Genomic DNA, 23140 nt, shown 5'->3' with positions numbered 1-23140 from the left:
GGAAGATGAACGTGTGGAGTGACCGAAGATACAGTGCGCACATCAGGCGCCGCCGCCACCACGTGATGGTGCTATCGCAGCGCTGGATGCTGTACTGCTTCCACTGTGATTGCTATGAACCAACCGGATTGATTTTTGCTAGAGCGGCGAACAGATATCGAACTCGTCGCTGTGGTGTAAAAAATTGTAACACAGGTGTAGTGTTCTTTAGAAGAAACTGAAATTTCCTTTCAGGACTTTGTCGTCGGCAAACAAGTTCCGGGTGCGTTCTAAGCTGTTCATCTTTTCCTATAGGAAGCGTTGGTCTTGGTGTCTGCTTACGCCACGCCGCCAGTGCGACCGCGATGAACGCTTCGACCACGAGCTCCCGAAGGATAAACAGCGCCTCTGGCGCTAGTGAGTTTAGATAACCGGGCCCAATGGGCGTATTCATAACCGCCAGACGTAAATTCCTTATATCTCGATCTTTTCCAGTCAGACATATGACCTGAGTGCATTGACATTTAAGTGCGTGCTGACGGGTACAGTGCAGTGTTTTGCCGGGAACTTCCTGTATACCACACAGTGGACTCACAGAATATCGTTCTATGGCGCTTTGGGGTGCGAAGTAATCACTATTTGGCTGGGGAACTCTCTGCTGCAGAACCAGCAAAGCATATTAGATTAGTCGACAGATGTCACTTGTTGTCTATAGGCGTTTTGTGCTCTAGCCTCGCAGAAACGTATAGAATAGCTGAAAGGTGTCTATAGGGGGTCGGCAGCTTCGATTTAGGAAGCCGGCGCAAGGAACCCTCACATTTAGTACAGGCAGCACCGTAGCTACAAGAGCGCAGAATTCTATCGAGTACATGATCCCCAAAATTTGCTGAAATCGGATTTTCAGCTCCTGGAATTTGTTTTGTGCGTGTGCTGGCTTACTTTACCAGAGAGTAAAATAATGGACATTAGGAACTTCATACGGGGGTGGTTTGTTGAATCAGCTAAATTGTGCTGTAGTTCAACTCGAAATATTGCGATATTTCTGACGAACCGTGCGCTGGGCTTCAAATGGTAAGTCCCGAAGTTGCTTAACACAGCGCATAAGATTAAGCAAACGCATAAGCGAACAGTAAGCAAAACGGACAGCATGTTGCATGTTTTCACTGCTGCGCCCACTTCTTTTTATGATGAAGCAGCCAGCTTGGGCTTTTCCTGCGTGCGGAAACGCGAAAACTGTGGCTGCCATACAGCGCCATCCTCCTTCATCGAAGCCCATGATTAGGCGGTGATTACTCGCTGGTCACTTTAAATACTGCATACAACGCCGTGTTGCGAAGGCGAGGAGAACTGGAAGGTGCCTTTTTAAGTGGACATATATACTTGTTGTCCGTGATAACGATCAGGATTTCTGCGCCGACAGCTGTGCATGGTACTTTTTCCCGCGTAGGAAATGTTGAAGGGTACACCTTTCAGTTCAGAACAGTTGAAGCACGATTGCGAAGAGCGGCAGTTGTAGGGATAACGCCGGGGAAGGGGAAAATAATGTGTGTTTCGTGTATTTTGCGAAGTATTTTGGTCTGTGTGGTACGTCACATGCCCAGCTACCTTTACTGCCATCTTATGCGCATATCTCCCTCCGACTGCCACGAACGCTTGGCTTACCTGCAGGGCCAATTTGATCAGCAGCTGCCCCAGGAAGTTTTCAGCACAAAATGGCTGTCTTGTCACTAAAACGAGTTCTCTCTGTGCAGAACAAGAGATCACCTGGTTCAGGTGGGCTGTGGTGGTGGGTAAATCTGCCAGTGTTATTCCTTCGTTTCTGAGGAGGCCGATTTCCCTGAGTGGTCCTGTTAATTATTTCCTTGCGATTGCTTTGTTCCTTGATCGTGCTTGACAGTGTACCTGCCTACTTGGCGTGGCTAACCCCGCCCTCCAATGCGACAGTCAAAAGAGGCAGTGCCCAGTGCAGTCAAGATACCAGCCAACCGTCAAGGGCTTGGCCGTTTGTGAATTTGATTCGTAGCCTCTTCTCTTTCGTTGCGGATTCCGAAGCTAACGACGTCTTTATTCAACTGCATGCCATCATTTTTTATTTTTATGCGATGTGTGACACGTGCTGTATTGTGATGAGAGAGAGATCGCCATTTCGGTTGCTGTTTCCGAGTGCTGCTTGTTTGATTGTTTTTCAATGTCGGTTCCCAGCTCCAGCAATTGAAGCGCAAAGCTCTAAAACCCGCCGTGCGACTATATTGCCTACATGTCATATAAACATTCTCATAAATCGAACTTGCTAGCACTGAATGCTACCATATTTGACTCGCGTGCAGGATTCTCTGCTGATATCCAGTGAAACTGCAAAATGCTGAGCAAATTTGCTAGCACTGCACAGTCAGTGTCTTCCGCACAATTATGTCCATTAAATATAGTTTACTACAGCGATGTGAATTCATTTATAGGCAAGAAACGGACTTTTTCTTGTTATGGTGTAGAATATATCTCAAAGTGGACGAATCGAGGAACCCACAAATTGGTCTAGTTGATCTTGGTGCAGTCGGCGGTCGTACAAGAACATAAACAAAATCACAAAGGAAGAAGTTACTCAAAATATGTATTTACTTCATGCTGTCAAGTTTATAAGAAATAAGAGATAATGTTTAATTTACGAGAAGCGTAAAAAATTAGATATAGAGCTTTTGAGAAAAGATCTCAGTCACATCGAAGTGCGGCATATGGTTATATTACCAACATCGCAGTTACCACTTAAATTAAAGCAAAATTTCGCACTCCATACTCAAAGCCGAGGGCTCCACGGAAGTTCGTCTGGTCAGGCATGGATGCTGAACAAGTTGAAAGTTCCGTTCTAATTGTAACTGCCGGTTATACTTTCCCACACATATTCGAAATGAGGCATGCACATGCAGGGGCACAGGCAGAGAATGCTTCATTAATGAAACCGTTATATGCTTTGCATGAAGAGACTACCGGATCAGCTTGATGTATTTCTGTAATCCGCAACACCGCTAAAAATAAATAAATAAAAAATCGATAAAAATGTAGCTACGGTATTTAGCAAAGTCTGGTAATTTTCTCCAATACGTTCTGCCGTACGCTGCTGCACTTTGGAAGCGTACAATATTTCCCTTGCAAAGGAGAATGTGTGTGCGCAACCGCTCGTCATTAGTCACTTTTTTTAGGTATTTATCAGGTCAGATTTTATTGTTTTTTTGTAGAGGCGATAGGCGTCCGCGTTGAGAAGGCGCCCTCATGAGTTGTGCAAGTTTTTCTTGAGGCTTGGTCGGAAAAAGCAAGTACGATCGATACTCCCAAACGTAGCCACCTGGCCGCACAGCAATGAACAGTCATAGACATTCGTCTGATTCACCCTCAATTGTTACCCACGTACGGCAGAAAAACCATGGGTTGCGCATCGACGCAGAAGCAAAAGGCACTAAAGAAAAAAGCTGATCTGTGTGTTTGGCATGTCCGAAAGGCGTTTTAAATACTCTGAATGTGTGGCACTTCCTGAAGCTGCACCCATCCGTTTCATTGTGCCCATTAACACCAGTATTCTTGTCAAGTTAGAAGTCATGTTCATTCCAGTGCTGACTTCGCCTTGCATTACTGCATATGTAATCGGTAGGGAACAAATATTTTTATTGTGTTGTTGTTGTGCCAGTTCATAATGGGACAAGGGGGAGTGGCCACACAAAGCCTGATATTACTAGGCAGAATGTAGGCACAGAGAAAAAAAATTACAAAAAGAGCAGCGATTTCTTCTTCCCGGCCTGCTCTTCTTCCTCCGTAAGATGCTTCGCTCTTGGCGTCGTTCTGTGAGAAGTGGGCACGTACGCACACAAGTATTCTCATCATCATCAACCTGACTACACCCCTTGCAGGGCAAAGGCCTCGCCCATGTCTCTCCAGTTAACCCTGTCCTTTGCCAGCAGCGGCCACCGTATCCCCGCAGAGTATCCTATGACCTGTCATGTTACATGCTGTGGCCTATGACCTGCCATTTTACATGCTGTGGTGAAAGTAATGCATGATACATAGTGATGATGCTCACAGTCGTCGCGGGCCTAGAACGACACGACACTGCATCGCCTTCCGCGTCGTAGTCTCCTCTTTCGCAATATTATTACAGGACACCGATGATGATGATGATGATGATGATGATGATGATGATGATGATGATGATGATGCACTGAGGTTTAATGATCGTCACCTCATCAGTCCTTGTTTTTTGTTTTTTTCGTGATAGTCTTGGACTTCTTCAGGACCCACCCAGATAACAGTGCGTAATATTTAAACTATTTACAGACATCTAAAGCGCTAAGTTTGGCCGACGGATGATAACCATTAAAAAAGGGGGGAAGAAATTAAAGGCTCCGAGGGTTAAGAGCACAGTTTGGGTTGCATATTCCCGCATCTCGGATAAATGCGAAGACAAGAAGGAAGAGATCGGATACCTGTTAAAACTCTCGCGCCTCACGCGGCATACGTGCCCAGGAACTGCGTTCAGCGGAGGACCTCTGGCGAACGCGTCGTGCCTGCTGCACATTGTTCCGGCCCTCAAGGCTTGCCTCTCCACCCCTGGACGATAGCGACGGAAGTCATACCACGCTGCCCCCCGGCATATCGCGACGCGACGACAGTTCGGCACACCCTTAATACGAACCCGAGGCCGCCGGTGAGCTGCGGGGTGGACAACTTTCGACGCCTGGTGCAGGTGCGGAGCCTCTCTGCTTGGAGCCTGGCGCAGAAGCCGTGGATTCTGCCGAAAGGTGGAGCGTTCCCAGTCTTCTGTAAGCTGCTGTTTTGCTTCCTGCTGAAATGGTGCGCCACTACCCTTCCAGGATCGGGCTGCAGCATTCTCGATCGCCCGGGAGCCTCTCCGCCCCAACCTGTGTGCTGTCAGAGTGGTCAGTGGCCTACGACGGGACGTGCGCTGCCCATGCTGAGACCGCAGGGTTGCCCCATCTTGCCGGCGCACCGGACAACGCTCCGCAGTTCTTCCAGGTACTGAAGCACCACCACGGCTTAAAGAGTAAGAAAGAGAACATCGCTAAGCTCATTCAGGGTGATATGCCTCGCCCTGAAAGTAAACAAGAGACGGGCCAGCTGGAACGTCATGCTGGGATTGGCGTCGACATCACACGCAACGTGCTCGTTGTCAGTACCCAGCGAATAGTGGTGCTGATCTTACACGACCAGCACCAGTATAAACACTACCAAGTCGTGCTCCTGGCTACTCCCCTCTTTGCCACTCGGATGTCGGCTCTACGTGCATGTTATGCACTTGCACCTCTCGCCCTCAACAAGGTCGAAAGACCGGAGAAGTCTGCGCTCCTGCTGGAAGATCTCGTCCAGGGCGCTGCTCGTGCCTGCCGCCTCTCGACCAACCCCGCGGCGGTGTTGATGGATGCGCGCCTTCCGTCTGACCTCCAAGATGTGCAAGAACCAGTGGGCCGCGCCCAACGCCAGCCCCATGCCGCTGCTAGATCCCTTCTTCCTGAGATAGACCATCCCGATGATGCACCAGGGACGCTTTCACCATCCTGCGTCTCTGGCATCGGAGATTACGAGGAAGAACTTGTGCACACTCTGCTGGGTCTCGTCCAGGCAGCTAGTCGACCGCACCGCCCTGTGGCCTGTCCTGCTGGTGGCTCCCCTGCAGCGCCTTCACCATCTGGCTTCCCCGTCAAAAAAGAAGCGGAAGAACTCGTGTGCCTTGCCGTGCAAAATGAGCACGCCACGGTCGCGTAGTTGACATACAGCGGGACGACCGGGCCCAGCGCAGAGTATCTCAGCGAGCAGCAGAGCAACGGACGCCTGCGCCTGCCTCATCTTCGTTGTGGCTGCGCGGCGACCGCATATAATGGGAAGATGAACGTGTGGAGTGACCGAAGATACACTGCGCACATCAGTCGCCGCCGCCACAACGTGATGGTGCTATCGCAGCGCTGGATGCTCTACTGGTTCCCATGTGATTGCTCTGAACCCGCTGCATTGATTTTTGGTAGAGCGGCGGACATATATCGTCCTCTTCGCGGCGGTCTAAAAAATTGTAACACTGCTGTAGTTTTCTTTAGAAGACACTGAAATTTACTCTCGTGACTTTGTCGTCGGCCAACTGGCTCCGGGTGCATTGTATGATGCTCACTTTCCGCATGGGAAGCGTTGGTCTTAGTGTCTGCATACGCCATGCCGCCAGTGCGACAGCGATGAACGCTCCGACCACGCGCTCCCGAACGATAGACAGCGCCTTGGGACGCTAGTGAGTTTCCATAAACGGGCCCAATGGGCGTATTCTTAATCGCCAGACGTATGTTCCTTATATCTCTGTCTTTTTCAGTTAGTCATATGACCTGCCTGCACTGACATCTAAGTGCATGCCGACGGGTACAGTGCAGTGTTTTGCCGCGAACTTTCTGTATACCGCTCAGTGACCTCAGAGAATTGCGTTCTGTGGCGCAGTTTAGAGTCAAGTAATCACGATTTAGCTGGAGATCTCTCTGCTGCGGAACCAGCAAACCATGCTAGATCAGTCGCCAATTGTCACTTGTTGTCAATAGGCATTTTGTGCTCTAGCTTCCCAGAAACGTGTAGAATAACTGAAAGGTCAAAACTTCCATACGGTGTCTATGGGTGGGTCGGCGGCTTCTATTTAGGAAGCCAGCGCTAAGAACCCAGACATTTAGTACAGGCAGCGCAGTAGCTACAAGAGCGCAGAATTCTATTGAGTACATGATCCCCAAAATTTGCTGAGAGGGGATTTCCATCTCCTGGACTTTGTTTCGTGCGTACGCTGGCTTACTTTACCAGAGAGTAAAAGAATGGACATTAGGAATTTCATACGGGGGTGGTTTGTTGAATCAGCTAAATTGTGTGGTAGTTCGACTCGAAATATTGCGATAATTCTGACGCACCGTGCGCTGGGCTTTAAATGGTAAGTCCCGAGGTTTCTTAACACAGCACATAAGAATAAGCAAACGCATGAGCGAACAGTAAGCAAACCGGACAGCATGTTGCATGTTTTCACTGCTGCGCCCAACCCTCGTTAGTCTATGATGAGGCAGCCAGCTTGCGCTTGTCCTGCGTGCGAGTAAACTATGAGGAAACGCTAAAACTGTGGCTACCATACAGCGCCTTCCTCCTTCAGCGAAGCCCATGATTAGGCGGTGACTACTCGCTGGTCGCTTAATACAATGCATACGACGCCGTGTTGCAAAATCGAAAAGAACTGGAATGGGCCTATTTTAAGTGGGCATATATGCTTGTTCATGACAGCGATGAGGATTTCAGCGCCGACAGCTGTGCTTGGTACTTCCTCCAGCGTATAGGAAATGTTGAAGGGTTTACCTTTTGCTTCAGAACAGTTGACGCACGATTGCGAAGAACGGCAGTTGTAGGGATAACAACAGGGAAGGGGTGAATAATGTGTTTTTTGTGTATTTTGCGAACTATTTTTATCTATGTGGTATGTCACATGCCCAGCTACCCTTATCGCCTTCTTATGAGCATATCTCCCTCCGACTGCCTGGAACGCTTGGCTTACCTGTAGGGCCAGTTTGATCAAAATCTGGCCCAGGAAGTTTTCAGCACAAAACGGCTGTCTTCTGAATAAAGCCAGTTCTCTGTGCCCAGGTTAAGAGCTCACCTTGTTCGGGTGGGCTTTCATGGGTTTAGGGGTATAAATCTACCGCTATCATTACTTCGTTTCTGAGGAGGCCGATATCCCTCAGTGTTCCTCGCGACTGCTTTGTTCCTTGATCGTGCTTGACTGTGTGCCTGCCTACTTGCCGCTGCTAACCCCGCCCTTAAATGCGACAGTCAAAAGATGCAGTGCAAAGTGCTGTCAAGATACCAGCCAACCGTCAACGCATGGGATTGGCCGTTCGTGAATTTGATTCCTAGCCTCTTGTCTTGCCCCGCCGCGGTGGCTCAGTGTTTAGGGCGCTCGACTACTGATCCGGAGTTCCCGGGTTCGAACCCGACCGCGGCGGCTGCGTTTTTGTGGAGGAAAAACATCAAGGCGCCCGTGTGCTGTGCGATGTCAGTGCACGTTAAAGATCCCCAGGTGGTCGAAATTATTCCGGAGCCCTCCACTACGGCACCTATTCTTCGTTTCTTCTTTCACTCCCTCCTTCATCCCTTCCCTTACGGCGCGGTTCAGGTGTCCAAAGATATATGAGACAGATACTGCGTCATTTCCTTTCCTCAAAAAACCAATTATTAATTATTATTAGCCTCTTGTCTTTCGTTGCCGATTCCGAAGTTAACGATGTCTTTCCTCAACTGCATACCTTTCTTTTTTTCTTTTTTTCAGCGATGAGTGATACGTGCTGTATTGTGATGAGAGAGATACAGCCATTTCCGTTGTCATTTTCGAGGGCTGCTTGTTTTGTTTTTTTCAAGGTCGGTTGCCAGCCCCAGCAATTGACGCGCAAAACTATAAAGCTCGCTATGCGACAATATTGCCTACATGTCACATAATCATGCTCATAAATCGAACTTGCTACCACAGAATGCTGTCAAATTTGACCCGTGTGCAGGATTCGTTCCTGCTATCCAGTGAAACTGCAAAATGTCGAGCACATTTGCTAGCACCACACGGTCAGTGTCTTCCGCACAATAATGTCAATTAAATAAATATAGTTTACTACAGCGATGCGAACTCATTGGTAGGCAGGAAATGGTCTTTTTCTTGTTATGCTGTAGAATAATATATCTGAAAGTGGACGAATCGAGGAACCTACAAATCGGTCTTGTTGACCTTGGTGCAGACGGCAGTCGTACAAAAACATAAACAAAAGCAAAAAGGAGAAAATTACTCAAAAAACGTATTCACCTCATGTTGTAAAGTTTATTAGAAATACGAGGAAATTTTTAAGTTGCGAGATGCGTGAATTTAGATATAGACCTTTTGAGGAAAGATCTCAGTCACATTCTCCTTCTTATACTAGAGAAGTTATTCCATCTGCAGGTTCATTTGGTGCGCCACATGTTCCCTGGTATTCTGGCGGAACAGAGGCACGCCACATCGAAGTGCGGCATATGGTTATATTACCAACATCGCAGTTACCACTTAAATTAAAGTAAAATTTCGCACTCCATACTCATATCCAAGGTCTCCACGGAAGTTCGTCTGGTCAGGCATGGATACTGAACGAGTTGAAGGTTCCGTTCTAATTGTAGATAGATAGATAAAGAGGAAGAGGGAAAGGCAGGTAGGTTAACCAGAAAGGGGTTCCGGTTGGCAACCCTGCACTGAGGAAGAGGAATTAGGGGACTAAAAGGAGAAAGAGAGAAGGGGAAAAAGGCATAACACACACGCACGCACAACGCTGTCACAATTTGTCACTCAATCCAGTCGCTCTCAAGTTGGCAAAGAGTGCCTTGTATGCTTGAGAGCAGTCGACTGCTGTGGCCACGGACCGAGGGTCTTTTGCTCTGTTAATGGGCGAGGATCGAGGCGGTCCAGGGCACAACACAGTGTATGTCTTGCGCTCGCAAATGCAGGGCACTCACAGAGAAGATGAGCGATGGTCTCCTTACCACAACAGCTTTCACAGGCAAGACTGTCGGCCATCCCCATCCGGAAAGCATAGTGGTTGGTAAAAGCAACACCGATCCATAAAACGGCATAACAATGTTGCTTCGCGACGTGCTAATTTACATGGAAGAAGGTGCAGTCCAGGGTCCAGTGCCTTGAGGCGAAGGTTGCAAAACTCTCCTGAAAGAGTGAGCTCGAGCGCCAAAGGGCGAAGCCCACACGCAGCGTCATGTCTTGATATTGGGATCCTCACTAGATGTCCGTCGTTGTGAGCAGAACGAGCAGCCGCATCGGCCTGGTGATTGCCGTTAATACCACAGTGTCCTGGCAGCCATTGAAATATGATGTCATGACCTTTGGATACGGTGTCGTGGTACAGTAGACGGATCTCAGCAACAAGTTGTTCCTGCGTCCCGCGGCGTAGCGCTGCTTGCAGGGCTTGAAGGGCTGCTTTAGAGTCGGTGAAAACCGTCCAGTCATGTGGAGGTTCCTGACTGATGAACTCTACTGCAGCCCGTAAGGCTGCGAGTTCCGCACCAATTGGAGATGCTGAATAGGTCGTGTTCACTTTCATGAAGATGGATCTGGCCGGTATCACCACAAAGCCCGCAGAAGTGGTCGACTGAACTGATCCATCTGTGTAAACATGTATGCGGTGACTGTGGTAAGAATGCAGGTGATTCAATGTCAGTTGTTTGAGAGCGGGCCGTGATACGCCAGCTTTCATAGTAATTCCAGGAATATAGAGGTGAACCCGAGGTTCATGAAGATTCCATAAGGGTGAGCACGGTCTTGACGCAGGGGTGAACTCCGATGGAAGATATGCGCGATGGGCTTCAATGACTTTGGCGAATCCAGTACGCTGCCTAATTATTGGGAGTGTTGCGTGTTGATGACAGGGAACCCGTGTGAGGCGCCGAATATGTGTTCTCATGGTGTCAACAGCAATGCATGTAGTAACAGGACGTTTCCGGGCAACAAGAACAGTTGCTGCTGTTGATGCACATTTAGGCAGTCCAAGGCAGATACGGAGAGCTTGGCCTTGCACACTTTGAAGAGTCTTGATATTTGTCTTTCTAATGAAACTGAATATCGGAAGACTGTACAGCATCTAGCCCAGAAATAGGGAACGGTACAGTTGCAGCATCGAGCGCACTGACGCGCCCCAGGAATTTCCCTCTAAAGGTAACTGTTCTAATTGTAACTGTCGGTTATACTTTCCCGGACATATCCGAAATTAGGCATGCACACGCAGGGACGCACACAGAGAATGTTTCATTGATGAAACCGTTATATACTTTGCACGAAGAGACTACCGAATCGACTTGATATTTTGCTGTAATACGCAACATTGTTAAATAAATAAATAAATGTAGCTACGGTATTTAGCTCAGACCAGTCATTTTCTCCAATACGTTCTGCAGTACGCTGTTGCACTTCCGAGGTGTACAATATCTCCCTTGCAAAGAAGAATGTGTGTGCGCGACCGCTCGTCGTTGGTTACGTTTTTTTAGGTATTTATCCCGTAAGAATTTATTGTTTTTGTAGGGTCGGAAAAAGCAAGTGGGATCGATACTTCCAAACGTAGCTACCTGGCCGCACGACAATGCAAGGTCATACACATTCGTCTGGTTCGTCCCCGATTGTTATCCACGAACGACAGAAAAACCATGGTCTGCGCATCGATGCAGAAGAAAAAAGCCACTAAAGAAAAAAGGTGATCTGTCTCTTTGGCATGTCCCAATAGCGTTTTAAATACCCTGAATGTGTGAGACTTCCTGAAGCTGCACCCATCTGTACAACTGTATTATGGCCATTAACCCAAATATTCTTGTCATGTAAGAACTCATTCTCATTCCAGTGCTGCCTTCGCCCTGCATTACTCCGTATCTAATGGGTAGGGAACAAATATTTTTATTGTGTTGTTGTTGTGCCAGTTCATAATAGGACAAGGAGGAGTGGCCACACAAAGCCTGATATCACCGGGCAGAATGTAGGCACAGAGAAAAAAATAAAAAAGAGCAGCGATTTATTCTTCGAGGCCGGCTCTTCTTCCTCCATAATGTGCTTCATTCGTGGCGCCGTTCTGTGAGAAGTGGACCCGTACGCACACAAGTATTCTCATCATAATCAGCCTGACTATGCTGTAAAAAAATCGCTCCTATTTATGGCAAAAGGTGCTGGTAAATTGTTGCCGGGGGCTTTCCACCTTATTTAAATTATATGTGCTGTAAAAATATTGGCTCTCCGTAGAAAGTAATACGGAAAGATGTCGTACAAATAATGCAGGTTACGTGAAAGGAATATGGAGAAAGGCCATAAAAATAATGCACGGTTCCTAAAACATAAAACGGAGCAGTCATTTTTTAAAATTTGAACTCTTCAGTAATTTCTATAATGACAGTACTTTATTCATGAATCGTTGCCCCGTAATTATAAAACAAGTAGTTCATTTTGTGTTCACGACATTTCCAGGGATTCAAAACTAGAGTTTTATTCCAGATATTCCATGTAAACACTTCACGAGCTGAAGTATTCCGAATTCCTGTGTACAGAATGGGATGCGCATGCATTCATAAAAAGCTGTGTTGTAAGTTGAAAAAATAAAAACGCTGTACATGGTGAGCATAAAGTATATATTTGCTACAGCAGTCATGATGAAATGCTCAGAAAAAACACAACATTAGTTCAGTCTTGCACCACTCTTTTGACTCTTGTGCTGTTGTTGCATTCAACTGAAGTATGCAGTGGTGAGTGCCCCTCATAGGACGCCCTTCATCGAATGGCGTCCTCTGGTTCTCAAGATGTCGTGGCTAATCCTCTAAATGGTATGAGCCGTGACGCCTTGACGATTGGCCTACGCTATTGGCTGGAGAGACTCCTATGAGGGGAATTGGCTGCTGTGTTCTCAAGTTGCATATGACTTTTGTACGCCACATGAGTTCATTCTGTTCCCTGCAAAACAAAAACATGCACAGTCCACTCTGCAATGAGCAGTGCAGTGCAAGTTGCTTTCACAAAGCAACTCTGCTGTTTTCCTTTGGTATGCCATGACTGACAGACAATATAGCTGAGTTTTCAGATAAAATATGCGCAAATGAATGCAACAGCTGGTTACCCAAAGAAAAATACTGCTCTAAGTTTTCAGCAGAGGACTAGTATGCAACATGGTTGTGCAGACTACTAGTTGAAGCTAACTCCGCAAATGCTAAAGAGGAAAAATACCTAATATTATTTCTTTATACATTAAGGGTATAGAACATGCCTCATCTACAATGGGTGAACAATGGGATGGGATGAAAATGCATATATAAACTCCTCTACAAAAGAAGTGCACAGAAAGCCCAAAACACAAATTTGTGGGTGGCCCTTTACATTTATTTATTTATTTATTTATTTATTTATTTATTTATTTATTTATTTATTTATTTATTTATTTATTTATTTATTTATTTATTTATACATGTACCTACATTCTCCCGCAGGGGCGTTACAGTAGGGTGATGTACCACAGTATTCTTCATACATTAGCGCCGAGGAAACAAATATATAAACAAGTAAAACAATAATAGAGGATAATTCAAGCACTCCGAAAGGACATAGCAAGAGCATGGAACAAAATATTAGCGGAAATGAACAATGTGAATTGAATGGAAATACATGGCAATGTCGCCGCGCACACTAAAAATTTTCTAAGTTTAAAACATGGTAAAGTGAACGAATGTTTCCCCACTATGTCGACATAAGACCCCAGCATACATACAGACAGAAAGCCGACATACAGACTGCTAAAATCAGCGTTAAACCACAGCAGCCTTTAGCGCAACAGAAAATTCTGAATCGGATGTTGCCCCAGCTATGTCGTGGTGAAGATTATGCTATGCACTGATTGTGCATGGAAAAAATAAATGTGCGAAAACTGAGGTACGCGCTGATATTTCCTTAATCTTACGCGGGTGATCTCGACGCTGGGAAATGTAGTAGGTGGTAAAAGATAAGCACCTTTGCGACAATGAAATATGTATCGTAAAAACGCGAGTCGAAAAAATTCCCCGTGCGATGATACAAGAGGCCATTCTACGCTACTTTTGATGTCACTGATACTGCTAAGACGTGAATAGTTGTGGGATACAGAACGGGCGGCTCAGTTCTGAAGTTTTTTCCAATCTGTTGTTAAGAACTTGCGTATACGTGTTCCATATGACACAAGCGTATTCTACGATTGGGCGGACATTTGTTACATAGAGCAGTTTTTTTCACATATTGTAGAGCATATTTAAAGTTTCGTTTGATAAAATTTAAAGAGCGAGCAGCCTTCAGAGTTAACGTGTCTACATGGCGGTTCCATATGAAGTCGAAGCTAATTGTTACTCCTTGGTATTTTGCCCCACTTACTTGAGAGATCATTTCAGTGTTTAAATAGTAATGTGTATTGATCGGTTTATGCTTTCGGGTAAAACGAACTTGCTTGCATTTAGACACCTTTAGATTCATAAGCCAGGAGCGACACCAGGATGAAATACAGTTGAGGTCATTTTGAAGTTCTATCCAGCCCGAATCATGTTTTATTCCTCGGTACAAGACGCAATCATTAGCATACAATCTAATTTTGGAGGTTATACCGTAGCGAATGCCATTTACGTAGATCATAAACAGTAGTGGGCCGAGAACTGTCCCCTGGGATACACCTGGAAGCACGGAAACGTCTGTCGACTGGGATCCATTAATCAAGACCTTTTGACTGCGTCCTGTCAAATAGTTTTGTATCCAGCAAAGAATATTGAGCGGCAAGCAGAGAAAAGATAACTTGTGCACAAGCCTAATAAATATTGTAAAGATATGATCTCGTTTTAAGTGCCATATAAAACCTATTATCAGATATGTGCAGATACATAACTTTCCCCAGAGGAGTAACTTATGCTGCATACAAAGTGAATGTGTCTAATGGTCAAGACATCTGTTAATTCCATGCATTACCGACATTTAAGCACAAGTTGAAAGCATCACTGAGGAGCAAACGTCGACTTACATCTTGAAGCCGTAGTTTGTTTACAAGGTTCATAATTTCTGACGGCACAGATGTCCTGGAACATTTAACATCTTTCCGCCTGCTTCCATTCAGCGGGTTTTTGTCAAAGTGCTTGTAGGCAAAGGAAAAGAAGCCATGCTTTACATTAGTGTCCTTTGCATCAACCATTTTTTAATGTTATTTTCTCACTAGATTAATCCTTTAATACGTGTTCACCGCTCAAAAATGTAAACACAGATATAGGTCTCAAAAGTATCATTATGCACATCGCCCGCAGGAAAGCGTGTGTGTGTGCAGACCATGTGTATATAATTTGCAAGACACCTTTTTGTTTGCACTCTCCTCTGCAGTGTCTGCTTAGGGATTTAAATGACTTAAATAAACAAGCAGCACTTTTGAAGAATCACCAATGTTTATAGTGGTGATATCGAAACCAAATATTCAGAAATGTCTACATCGAACACACCAATTATCCCCTTAAAAATCTTCTGTAAAAGTACAGGGAAGTCGCTATGTATACCGAATTCCTATTTCCTAACGGCGCTCTTCAGTCACTTTCCGTGCGCACAGACGGTTCGGTGATGCGGTTTTGGGAACCTTCTGATAGTGCTAGCACTGTAAAACCGCATGCAGAGGTTAACGTGGCATGTGCTTGAGGGTGGCCTTAGGTGTCGTGCAGTCACTTCTCATGCCACATCACTGTTATGCTGTGAAGTCAAGCTAACTAAAGGCTAGTGTCTAGAGGCGGCCCTCACTTGCTTCGCTGCTGAAGGCGTTGCGGGAGGGAGCCAACTGTGTCTTCATTTTAATGAATGATTATGCAATTTACGATGCAACGGCAACAGAATTGGACCTTTTAAAAGAAACAGTCCCTAAGTACCGCACGCTGCAGTTTTGATACTAAGCAAGTTAGGCCGACCAATGCCTAGCGAGTGGTGCACTGCCAGCACGCTGGTGGGTGGCACATTACTGCAAGAAGGACATCATTGGCTTGAGTGAAATGTACTCTTGCATCTAGGTCATAGGCAAGCTTATTATTAATACTGTCATGACCGTAGGCAAGGACGAAGTGCTGCGCATGTAAGACGACGAGGACGAAATGTGTGTTCCGGCATTGGGCTGCTTGCCAGTTTGTTGCTCGGATCTTTGGTGGGCTCACCCTGTACATGCCTTCAATCTTTTTTTGTAAATATATTTTCCTCATTACGTTACATAATATCAAATTATTCTGCATTCTCTTTCGAGTTCAATATATCCCGGTTCGACTGCAATACAGCTTTTTTCTCATGCCAGGAAGTTGATACGTCAGTATTCAGGCTTAGTTATGTCTCCATAATTGAGCTCAAGTATATCCCACAGAGCTGACAGTTATATCAGCATCAGACACAACTAGCCTGCCCAGTCATAGTTCATCTCCTTAAGGTGCAGAATGTGGACACATGTGAGCAAATTAATTTCCTGTTGGTAGCTGTTCTTTGGAAGAGCTGTGCAGTAAATTGTGTATGCAAAGAAAAGTATAAGAGGCAGATGTAGCAGTGGACAAATGACGTAAAGTAACTATTGTGTGCATGAGAAGCTTCAGATGCCAAAGATGTATGCTGTCAAAGGCTGCAGTGACCTCCTCTGTTCTATACCAGCAATATAGTACGAAAAGCAGTGGCCGGATTTTACACTGAGGACCTATGAGAAATAATTAACCAAATAAAGCTGTTCGTGCTGTTCCTAAGAACACTTGGCAAATTTTTTAGCATTATCACAATGGTGTAAAACAGATGGTCGTACAGCAGCCTGTGATGCAGTGATGCTGCAAAGAGCCAAGAATATGCACGTGCACTCAAATTGCTTGCAAAGTGCTTGCCATTTTCATCCTGTTTTTCCGCTCTGCTATGTCACACAACACTGTACGGCTGTTGCTCAGTGCTGTAGTGGTACTGTTAAAGAACTGGCCGTGTGTACATCAGGTTCAGCTTGCCAAAGCAGTGCAATGCATACGTGGAGGCACACAGGAAAACTATGCATTAGGAACTGCAACCTACACCAGGCAAGGTGTAGAAAAAAAACAAAAAAGCCAGTCAGTGGTCGGTACATAAAACACATTTTCAGCGCAGAAAAATATCCTAGAAAGCAAAATGCTGCTGATTAAAATGGCTGCAAGATCTGCGAACATTATCCTGTCAGAATTACTAGGAAAAGAAGTTGGCCCCAAAGACTTTAAACATGGGGCACTCACCTTTGTACTAATTCGAGGGTTATGGCAGCACCCTCTGGGTACTCCAGATTCATCATGTAGTATAATATGAAGGCAGTACATGCTGCTTCAGTGAAGTCCCTCGCTGCTGAGAAAATGATTTTGTTCTCACAACAAAGCACTTTTCGCTGTATATGCTTCCTGTAAAATGAAGAGCCACACTTAAAAGACTTGAAAATTTTGAATTCACGCAGTGTTTATTCCTTTTTTGCTGACTCCTGAACCATTATTTATTTTTAAATAAAAGTATAAGAAGCCAATTCCTAGCAATGGCAAACAGAAGAAAATAAGATTAGACTATTGGCTGGAGGGAAAGTCGTTACGGTGGTATATTAATTCCATAGTAATTTGTTAAACACAGGATAAGGCCCATGCTAGAATTTTACCTTCGAGATGAAATCTAGTCCTCAATTACAACTATGAGGCATGATACCTGGGCAGGTGTTATCTTCGGTGCTAGAAGAACGTCAGTTATTTGCTTTAATGTAAGCATAAGGTGCCAAACTGGATCATCTATGTCCGCCACTTTGGTGCCAATGTAGAGAGGCTGCAGCTTAAGCAGAGCGCAATTTTGCATTGCATTCACAGAAAGCTTAAAGCCCTGGCTGAACACTTTTGCACGCTTATTGCGCAAGCCAAGGTTTTTATATTTCATTGTTGATATCCTGTTGTTCGGGTAATCATATGTGAACAAGGATTTCTTGTTCACAAAATAATGAATATACAATGCCACATCATGCTTAACCATCCCCTCAATGAGGTCATGTGCAATGCATGGCGGCAGTCTAGAATTACACACATGAAAAAACTTAAGGGCATGGAATGAAGGCTGTTCAACAATACCACCGTTACTGTTAGTTGAGAAACTTCCTGCAATGCTCCCGACGCATTCATCATAATGCTGAGGCGTTCACTTTCCCCAGTCGCAAGAGGTTGCTGCTCAAAATCAGAGCGAGTAGCAAGGCAGAACCGGCAAAAGTAAGTGCTTGTGCTAAAATTCCGTGCAAAGCCACCAATGCCATGACTGCCAAGATTGTCTCCCATTAGAAAGTCTAGCCGCACATCATGAGGGGCTCCACTGATCAAATCTCCTGACCTCTCAAGAGCGACCATGTCCTTTATCAATGGCTACAACACCTTTGCCAACCCAAATTCCTTGATATCCTACTGGCGGCAAAACAAAACCATTTGCGTGGCTTCCACACAAGACCTGCAGTACAAAGGCACATTTCCAAGTGTCAGGTACACATCTAAAAGCTTAAAATCTCCCTTCGCAGAGCCTAGAGGATTTGCAATTTCAAATTCATCTTGATATCACAAAATTCGTTTCAATTTACCATCCCTGTTTTAGAAAGGCTCACATGAAATGTAATCTTCCAACCATTCTTCAGAAGTCGTATTCTTCTCACTGCTTACTTGAGACATCGAGAATTTCGTGAGGCTTTCAGCTGGCACATAGTGATATATAGACTCATTATTCTATCAGTTGAGGCTTAGAGACACTTCCACGGTTCCATAAAGTTTAATTTTTTTTATAGAATCTGCGGCGGCAGTATGATGACCTCAGAGTTGTAGACATCCCACTATGAAGCGCGCCTTTTGCAAACACTGATCCAATTTTCACAAGTACGTCTTCTGGAACGTCAACCCCGCCCTCCAGTGAAATCTGATTGCTCAAGCTATGCAATGTATCAATCTCCTTAACTATGGTTTGTACTGTGCTTGCTGGCAAATGATGTTCCGTTTCCAGTTTTAGCAGAAACTGGACAAGGTGGGTAGTGAAGAGGTTGCTACTTGAGGGGTTGCTAGCACTGGCCCCCACGCTACATACACTATTTGTATCAGTGGCTGAAGACTGTCAACTGTCGTCATCTTCTGCCATGCTCTCTGGCTCCAATTCCATATGAGCAGCAGAGGGCTACGTGCTTTCTAAAACGCCTCTACCGTTTTGGTGGTACATTGAGACAAGTGTTCTGAATGAACCAGCTGTTCTCAACACACCCAGTAAAGGGGCGCACAACTGCTTCAGCTGAGCTGCTCAAATGGCCGGCTACATGACACAGAAATTGAGAGGCCGCTATCAGAGTCAAGGCGTGGTCTCTTATGGTGCCTCGAGAGATAGCTCCAAAAGCTACCATAATTACTAAACACAGCACCACATGAACCGACTGGGCAAGGTGCACCAGCCACTACGCTACTATGAAACTTGAAATGGTCGAAGTAGAGTGAGAATGACTGAAAACTGACTACAAACATTACAAGAGGGCATATTTGATTAGTGATGAGTACTAAACACATCTATACAGAAAGAATATGCATCATGAAACATTATAGTCACACTCACCCGTAGCAGTTTGAGTTCCACTGGGATTGCTGATGTGTTCCACAAGAGCCAGAACCACCGCAAGAAATGTTCTTGACGGCTTTGTACAGAAGCACTGATTGAAGCTTCCCATAGCAACTGCTCATCCAATCAGTCCCTCAGAATGAAACTCGGGATCACAGTCGAAGCTGCAGTCCCCAGGGATTCTAAACACGGGCTTGGGAATCAAAGAAAATTAGCAGATTAGGGCGAGTAGTCATTTCCTATATATAGTGTAGTGCACACAGCACGTTAACCTCCACAGCAAAATATATATTGCTTGCTTTGAAAAAGCAATTGCAGAGGGACAGGCTGAAAGTGCCTAAGGAGGCTCATGTCACTCTGCTTCCATCCTGAAGCTAGAGGGCGTACCTCGCCCTCCGAACGAATCATTCGTTGGTCATCAGTGGGAGCTGTTACTGCAAAGCTACCTTCCGTACATTCCTATTTTTTAAACAAACACATGCTTGTAAATTATGAGCGATCATGATGAATATGTACAGATGATGACGATGGTCGCACAGTGTGCTTACAACAGCGCTATTTGAACATAGGCTATACAACAAGAATTGGGACCATGCCTAATCGAGTGCACCAAATTGAAAAGCATCTGTGGTCTCGGGGTTTCTTTGTTTTTCTGCTGTCGCATATCTTTCAGCATCAGCCATATGAAATAGGTAGCACCGGCCATCATTTCCGTGCTCATGACGACTTCGACTTGTAACGCACAAAGGCACTCAACTCAGTTTTTCGATCAGCGTTATTCAAACATAAGTGTACATACTGTGGGAACCGGTTCACGCTTACATTGTTGCCGCTCATGAAGTTTTGGTATGCGGGATTCAACGTTCTGAAGCGACACATGGGCTATGAGTAGAAGTTGGAATTTTTCGTTAGAACTGAAAATGGTCAGTATTGGTCAGCATATAGCTATGGTAGGGTGCAGTTGGTAACACTGGGCCACGGTCTGCAATGCCCTGTATTATTCCGCCGGACAAATGCAACAGCGAACAAAATCAGCTTCTCAATGTCTGACTTTCCTAAAAAAAAGATACCATAATTCTAGAGCCTTAATTTTTTTTCTTGAGGGAAAGGCAGGAAGACGCGGACGTCCAAAATTTGGCTACATATAACTCAGCGTCCACAAAACAAATTTAAAAAAATCTAGCCGGAGGATATTTGTGAAGCAGCATCTTTTAACATACCGCAACTTTAGTGAGAGTCCCTTTCTGAGGCTCTCTAAGTTGTCTCCAACTATAATTGGCTGTTGAGTAAGTCACACAGTGTCAAATTTTATGAGTAAATAGGGAAGCGAGAGTCGTGATGCGACCGCGGCATCGTTACATAAGCACCTTAGGTGTGTGATTTGAGGTATTGCTCCGCTTGCTTACATGCGTCTATGGACCGGAAAAGCCCCACCTCCTCGCCACCTCCTAGCTACATAATGATTTTTTTTTTATTTTTCACCACCTCAGAGCTCAGTCAGTTAAGGGATTTTTTTCTTCTGCCTCTAGGACAGTGACACAAAACCGTGCATGGCCGTCACGAAAAACTATCATGTTCTGGCTGAGCAGCATTTCCATTGCTGCCATCATCACGCAGACCATACTCGTTCAAACCAGTGCGAACACCCAATGACAACGTGTCAGACTAGCTCTTGGAAGTATACTTCCACTTCAGTTTTCGTCTCTCAGGTCTCATTTAATCTCTGCTACATTTTTAATGACGACAACAATTCCTCCTATATGCACCGCTCGAAGTACCACCATCGTCACCTTAATTACTGGGGGAAACACTGTTCAAGCTGACCAAAACGCCGAGAAAGACTCTAAGTGACTTCTGACCACAATGGACTGCCTCATTAAATCAACAAATATAGTTAGTCCTCATTAATAGAAAACAAATAATACCAAAGAAAAATACTTGCGTTCTGGAATAAACACCGAAAAAAGTGTGCCAAATTTTCTTAAACAAAAGCTGAAATGTCCAACAGATAGCTATGCAAGATACTTTAGTGAAAAGCTCCGTGCGCTGACATTGCAGAGCACACCGGCGTAGTCGCATGTTGTGGGATATCTTAACTATGGACTGGTTCTTGAACAGTTCAGAGACACTTTTTAAGGGAAAACAAAAAAAAACGGGACTGTATTACAGAACTGAGTGCACGAAAGGTCTTTGCAGGGCGGTCTACAATTTTCTTCTGACCTGACTCGCCGCTTGTAAGCTGTCTTCGTCATCTTACTCTCCTCGTCGGCCCCCCCCCCCCCCCCCCCCCCCCCCCCCCGAGTTCGCCTAGCGCAGGAGCCGTCTCGAATTAACCGCGGACGTGCCATGTACGGCCGTGCGGTGTCTATGCGGAACCTCGCTTTTGTTCCCTCCATTCGCGTTCGTGGCCACCTCTGAAAGACGCCAATATTTCTCGCCAGGCTGCAAACCCGTGACGAGAAGACAGCCGAGCTATGTGCCTATACTCTGGTGTTAGGACTGTTTACATCTGACGCGAGATGGGCATTATTATTTTTATTTCTTTTTAACCTCCCCACACTATATAGTCTCACGGCGGCCATCGACTGTGCTGATCACCGCTGCCTGAACTGTCTCACGTGGATCGCCAAGACGCGACGACCAGCCGGCACGGTAACCGGGGCTTTATGTCTTAAGATCCGCGAAGGAGCGAAGTGCACACAAAGCGGCGGGTAAAACAAGACGCGCGCTGGGGCGTTGTGCGTGGCTCGCTCTCATGGACGGCCTTGTTATGGATCCGATGTGTATTTACTACATGAACAAATAGCAAGGCTGGCGCAACGCGTCGCGAAGCGAGCACGTTTATGGCTCTCAACGCGGGAACCGGCGCTATGAAGGCGATGCAGCACCGCCGCACACCACATCTGCTAACGCTACCAAACTGACCCTTACCTTGTCGCGAAGAACAGAATGCTCCAAAAGGAAGCAGGCTCACTCCGGGCTGCTCGTTGAGGAGAAAAGGTCGTCCCGAGGTGAGTGCAAAGACTGCGTTGCTTTGAGGCGGGGAACGAAGAGACGTGCACACCAAACAACGCGCTCTATATTGGCGACGCCATGTACAATATAGCCAAACTTTTCCTTCCTTCATGACCATAGCCAAGTTATAGCCAAGTCATGCCGCCAAATTCTAAAGCGCACATGGATAAATGGAAGGAAGATAGCAGCGTCTCCTTCGATGTGGGGTGGTCGCAGATGCTTTTGGGCTCTTTTACTGTTCGGATCAACGTTCCTAGACTGTGGAAGGACAAAATACGGACCGAATACGGACGAATCGTCTGTTTTCGCCAAACGGCAGAACCTACTTAAGGACGATTCCCCCAAAAAGTTACAGAATTTTTTGCAGTGATATATATATATATATATATATATATATATATATATATATATATATATATATATATATATATATATATATATATATATATACTTTGCGGGGATACGGTGGCCGTAACTGGCAAAGGACAGGGTTAACTGGAGAGACATGGGCGCGGCCTTTGCTCTGCAGTGAGCGTATATATATATATATATATATATATATATATATATATATATATATATATATATATATATATATATATATATATATGTATATATATATATATATATATATATATATATATATATATATATATATATATATATATCACTGCAAAAAATTCTGTAACTTCTGTAGCGTGTGTATATATATATATTTATATATATATATATATATATATATATATATATATATATATATATATATATATATATATATATATATATATATATATATATATATATATATATATACGCTCACTGCAGAGCAAAGGCCTCGCCCATGTCTCTCCAGTTAACCCTGTCCTTTGCCAGTTACGGCCACCGTATCCCCGCAAAGTATCTTAGGACCTTTCATGTTACATGCTGTGGTGAAAGTAATGCATGATACATAGTGATGATGCTCAC

General features: G+C 45.1%; 1 long non-coding RNA gene across 1 annotated transcript in view; it reads right to left on the bottom strand.

Annotated features, from left to right (window-relative positions):
- LOC144135099 (uncharacterized) overlaps nt 1–22260 on the bottom strand; it is a 49424-nt gene extending 27164 nt beyond the window's left edge. The window contains exon 1 of the long non-coding RNA XR_013315373.1: nt 22091–22260. This is a non-coding gene — a long non-coding RNA (uncharacterized LOC144135099). The remainder of the gene's footprint in view (nt 1–22090) is intronic.
- Between the last annotated feature and the right edge of the window lie 880 nt (nt 22261–23140).

Source organism: Amblyomma americanum, chromosome 1, assembly GCF_052857255.1.
Source record: "Amblyomma americanum isolate KBUSLIRL-KWMA chromosome 1, ASM5285725v1, whole genome shotgun sequence".
Taxonomy (NCBI): Eukaryota; Metazoa; Arthropoda; class Arachnida; order Ixodida; family Ixodidae; genus Amblyomma; species Amblyomma americanum.
Note: the sequence above shows the minus strand (reverse complement) of the source record. Positions and strands in the feature narration are given on the sequence as shown.